This window comes from Mercenaria mercenaria, chromosome 6 (assembly GCF_021730395.1).
Source record: "Mercenaria mercenaria strain notata chromosome 6, MADL_Memer_1, whole genome shotgun sequence".
NCBI lineage: Eukaryota > Metazoa > Mollusca > Bivalvia > Venerida > Veneridae > Mercenaria > Mercenaria mercenaria.
The window spans coordinates 23,129,490-23,135,489 of NC_069366.1; positions in this window are offsets into that span (position 1 = coordinate 23,129,490).

Here is a 6,000-nt window from a genome sequence, read left to right on the forward strand (position 1 = left end):
AAAATGGGAAAATTAGGATCTATTTACTTTGGACTTCGTTCGCCTTAGGAAAAACACTACATATGCAGTCATGCAGTAATAAACGACAGATAACAGTGCCAAATTCCATCAGTTTCCTACCCTGGTACAAGAGAGAAAATCAGTAGGTTCGCGGGCGCGAAATACTGTGAATTACGAAATATTTATGACTCGAAACGATGTGTTTGTTGGCCTGTCGACCGAGGCAGGCAACTGAAGCATTTTAATACTATTAAACCTTTAATGACTCAAACTTTAGCCACACCAGTGGACCATAGAACTATTACCGTATAGTTCCTTGACTTCTTGGCAATGACTAGTTCTGTGCTGACCGCTCTTGCTTCACTCTTGTGACAAGAGCATTTGTTTATGGCTTCAAGTGAAATGTATGTATCACCTACAGATTGTATATATTTTACATAGATACTAGCATTAAATGAACAGCACCGTCATGAAATAGTCTTTCTCAAACGAAATAGCCGATCGACTTTTATTCTGATTTCTTTGCATTTTTAAATAAAAGTGAATAACAGACCGGCGGGAAAAAGGTATTATTTACTTCGGGTAATGAAACCAAATATTTAAAATGAAAAAAAAAAATTACCCAAAACAACTGCACCAAAGTCCGGTTTGAACCGGGGTCGCTAAACTCGAAGTCCAGTGCGTTAACCCTCGACCACGGCAGATATTCTATAAATAGTTTTCGTGCGAACGAATGTCCATATATATACATATAATTGGTGCAATAATCCAATTGTCGAATTTTCAAAATATAAAGATACAAGTGTTATTTTTCTAGGGACCCAAAGTGGTCTAAGTTAGCACACTCATTTAATAATTTCAAATTAATTCAAACATGTGAGAGTGTGGGTTCGAATCTCACTGGAGTGAAGATATAGCATGCACTTTTTTGTTACTACAATTTCTGCTTTATTATTATCTATTAGTATTCCAGTGAACGACCGAAGACAACGAAAAGGTTTGTAAACTGTCTCTTTAACATATGAATTGAATATTTCACTGTATATTGTTACACTGAAATCATACCTTTGCAGTATGTGCTGCTTTTCTTTTCCTTCGCATTGTGTCCGACTTCTGCACATATTACTGTATAAGATTTATTTCTTATCAAAGTTCTTTACTTTTTTCAGTAAAAATTCTAGATATTGCAGAAATATAGACATTTAATTAAAGCCACATCCATCTATTTGCTGGGCTAAATTAGGCTCTACGGTCGCTTTATGTAAACTTTAGTCAAAGTTTATTTGTTTGAATTATTCTAATGAAATGCTAGTCAGTGCTGGTCAGGCGCATATTTGCTCTTGCCCGCAAAGTAACCCCTACTTTCGGTCTCGGTCTGCTGTATACATGAAAACCGTCTCATTTCATGCGAATGTATTCTAGCAGTGAAAACGCGTGATTAAAGCACTTGTTTACACGAATTTGCACTAAAATGGGAAAAATTAGGATCTATTTACTTTGGGACTTCGTTCGCCTTAGAAAAACACTACATATGCAGTCATGCAGTAATAAACGACAGATAACAGCTGCCAAATTCCATCAGTTTCCTACCCTGGTACAAGAGAGAAAATCAGTAGGTTCGCGGGCGCTGAAATACTGTGAATTACGAAATATTTATGACTCGAAACGATGTGTTTGTTGGCCTGTCGACCGAGGCAGGCAACTGAAGCATTTTAATACTATTAAACCTTTAATGACTCAAACTTTAGCCACACCAGTGGACCATAGAACTATTACCGTATAGTTCCTTGACTTCTTGGCAATGACTAGTTCTGTGCTGACCGCTCTTGCTTCACTCTTGTGACAAGAGCATTTGTTTATGGCTTCAAGTGAACTGTATGTATCACCTACGAGATGGTATATATTTTACATAGATACTAGCATTAAATGAACAGCAGCCGTCATGAAATATGTCTTTCTCAAACGAAATCGCCAATCGACTTTTATTCTGATTTCTTTGCATTTTTAAATAAAAGTGAATAACAGACCAGGCGGGAAAAAGGTATGATTTACTTCGGGTAATGAAACCAAATATTTAAAATGAAAAAAAAAATTACCCCAAAACAACTGCACCAAAGTCCGGGTTTGAACCGGGGTCGCTAAACTCGAAGTCCAGTGCGTTAACCTCTCGACCACGGCAGATATTCTATAAATAGTTTTCGTGCGAACGAATGTCCAGTATATATACATATAATTGGTGCAATTATCCAATTGTCGAATTTTCAAAATATAAAGAATACAAAGTGTTATTTTTCTAGGGACCCAAAGTGGTCTAAAGGTTAGCACACTCATTTAATAATTTCAAATTTAATTCAAACATGTGAGAGTGTGGGTTCGAATCTCACTGGAGTGAAGATATAGCATGCACATTTTTTGTTACTACAATTTCTGCTTTTATTATTATCTATTAGTATTCCAGTGAACGACCGAAGACAACGAAAAGGTTTCTAAACTGTCTCTTTAACATATGAATTGAATATTTCACTGTATATTGTTACACTGAAATCATACCTTTGCAGTATGTGCTGCTTTTCTTTTCCTTCGCATTGGTGTCCGACTTCTGCACAATATTACTGTATAAGATTTATTTCTTATCAAAGTTCTTTACTTTTTTCAGTAAAAATTCTAGATATTGCAGAAATATAGACATTTAATTAAAGCCACATCCTATCTATTTGCTGGGCTAAATTTAGGCTCTACGGTCGCTTTACTGTAAACTTTAGTCAAAGTTTTATTTGTTTGAATTATTCTAATGAAATGCTAGTCAGTGCTGGTCATGGCGCATATTTGCTCTTGCCCGCAAAGTAAACCCCTACTTTCGGTCTCGGTCTGCTGTATACATGAAAACCGTCTCATTTCATGCAGAATGTATTCTAGCAGTGAAAACGCGTGATTAAAGCACTTGTTTTACACGAATTTGCACTAAAAATGGGAAAATTAGGATCTATTTACTTTGGACTTCGTTCGCCTTAGGAAAAACACTACATATGCAGTCATGCAGTAATAAACGACAGATAACAGCTGCCAAATTCCATCAGTTTCCTACCCTGGTACAAGAGAGAAAATCAGTAGGTTCGCGGGCGCTGAAATACTGTGAATTACGAAATATTTATGACTCGAAACGATGTGTTTGTTGGCCTGTCGACCGAGGCAGGCAACTGAAGCATTTTTATACTATTAAACCTTTAATGACTCAAACTTTAGCCACACCAGTGGACCATAGAACTATTACCGTATAGTTCCTTGACTTCTTGGCAATGACTAGTTCTGTGCTGACCGCTCTTGCTTCACTCTTGTGACAAGAGCATTTGTTTATGGCTTCAAGTGAACTGTATGTATCACCTACGAGATGGTATATATTTTACATAGATACTAGCATTAAATGAACAGCAGCCGTCATGAAATATGTCTTTCTCAAACGAAATCGCCAATCGACTTTTATTCTGATTTCTTTGCATTTTTAAATAAAAGTGAATAACAGACCAGGCGGGAAAAAGGTATGATTTACTTCGGGTAATGAAACCAAATATTTAAAATGAAAAAAAAAATTACCCCAAAACAACTGCACCAAAGTCCGGGTTTGAACCGGGGTCGCTAAACTCGAAGTCCAGTGCGTTAACCTCTCGACCACGGCAGATATTCTATAAATAGTTTTCGTGCGAACGAATGTCCAGTATATATACATATAATTGGTGCAATTATCCAATTGTTGAATTTTCAAAATATAAAGACTACAAAGTGTTATTTTTCTAGGGACCCAAATCGGTCTAAAGGTTAGCACACTCATTTAATAATTTCAAATTTAATTCAAACATGTGAGAGTGTGGGTTCGAATCTCACTGGAGTGAAGATATAGCATGCACATTTTTTGTTACTACAATTTCTGCTTTAATTATTATCTTTAGTATTCAGTGAACGACCGAAGACAACGAAAAGGTTTCTAAACTGTCTCTTTAACATATGAATTGAATATTTCACTGTATATTGTTACACTGAAATCATACCTTTGCAGTATGTGCTGCTTTTCTTTTCCTTCGCATTGGTGTCCGACTTTTGCACAATATTACTGTATAAGATTTATTTCTTATCAAAGTTCTTTTCTTTTTTCAGTAAAAATTCTAGATATTGCAGAAATATAGACATTTAATTAAAGCCACATCCTATCTATTGCTGGGCTAAATTTAGGCTCTACGGTCGCTTTACTGTAAACTTTAGTCAAAGTTTTATTTGTTTGAATTATTCTAATGAAATGCTAGTCAGTGCTGGTCATGGCGCATATTTGCTCTTGCCCGCAAAGTAAACCCTACTTTCGGTCTCGGTCTGCTGTATACATGAAAACCGTCTCATTTCATGCAGAATGTATTCTAGCAGTGAAAACGCGTGATTAAAGCACTTGTTTTACACGAATTTGCACTAAAAATGGGAAAAATTAGGATCTATTTTACTTTGGACTTCGTTTCGCCTTAGGAAAAACACTACATATGCAGTCATGCAGTAATAAACGACAGATAACAGCTGCCAAATTCCATCAGTTTCCTACCCTGGTACAAGAGAGAAATCAGTAGGTTTTGCGGGCGCTGAAATACTGTGAATTACGAAATATTTATGACTCGAAACGATGTGTTTGTTGGCCTGTCGACCGAGGCAGGCAACTGAAGCATTTTTAATACTATTAAACCTTTAATGACTCAAACTTTAGCCACACCAGTGGACCATAGAACTATACCGTATAGTTCCTTGACTTCTTGGCAATGACTAGTTCTGTGCTGACCGCTCTTGCTTCACTCTTGTGACAAGAGCATTTGTTTATGGCTTCAAGTGAACTGTATGTATCACCTACGAGATGGTATATATTTTACATAGATACTAGCATTAAATGAACAGCAGCCGTCATGAAATATGTCTTTCTCAAACGAAATCGCCAATCGACTTTTATTCTGATTTCTTTGCATTTTTAAATAAAAGTGAATAACAGACCAGGCGGGAAAAAGGTATTATTTACTTCGGGTAATGAAACCAAATATTTAAAATGAAAAAAAAAATTACCCCAAAACAACTGCACCAAAGTCCGGGGGGTTGAACCGGGGTCGCTAAACTCGAAGTCCAGTGCGTTAACCTCTCGACCACGGCAGATATTTTTATAAATAGTTTTCGTGCGAACGAATGTCCATATATATACATATAATTGGTGCAATTATCCAATTGTCGAATTTTCAAAATATAAGAATACAAAGTGTTATTTTTCTAGGGACCCAAAGTGGTCCAAAGGTTAGCACACTCATTTAATAATTTCAAATTTAATTCGAACATGTGAGAGCGTGGGTTCGAATCTCACTGGAGTGAAGATATAGCATGCACATTTTTTGTTACTAACAATTTCTGCTTTTATTATTATCTATTAGTATTCCAGTGAACGAAACCCAAGACAACGAAAAGGTTTCTAAACTGTCTCTTTAACATATGAATTGAATATTTCACTGTATATTGTTACACTGAAATCATACCTTTGCAGTATGTGCTGCTTTTCTTTTCCTTCGCATTGGTGTCCGACTTCTGCACAATATTACTGTATAAGATTTATTTCTTATCAAAGTTCTTTACTTTTTTCAGTAAAAATTCTAGATATTGCAGAAATATAGACATTTAATTAAAGCCACATCCTATCTATTTGCTGGGCTAAATTTAGGCTCTACGGTCGCTTTACTGTAAACTTTAGTCAAAGTTTTATTTGTTTGAATTATTCTAATGAAATGCTAGTCAGTGCTGGTCATGGCGCATATTTGCTCTTGCCCGCAAAGTAAACCCCTACTTTCGGTCTCGGTCTGCTGTACACATGAAAACCGTCTCATTTCATGCAGAATGTATTCTAGCAGTGAAAACGCGTGATTAAAGCACTTGTTTTACACGAATTTGCACTAAAAATGGGAAAATTAGGATCTATTACTTTGGACTTCTTCGCCT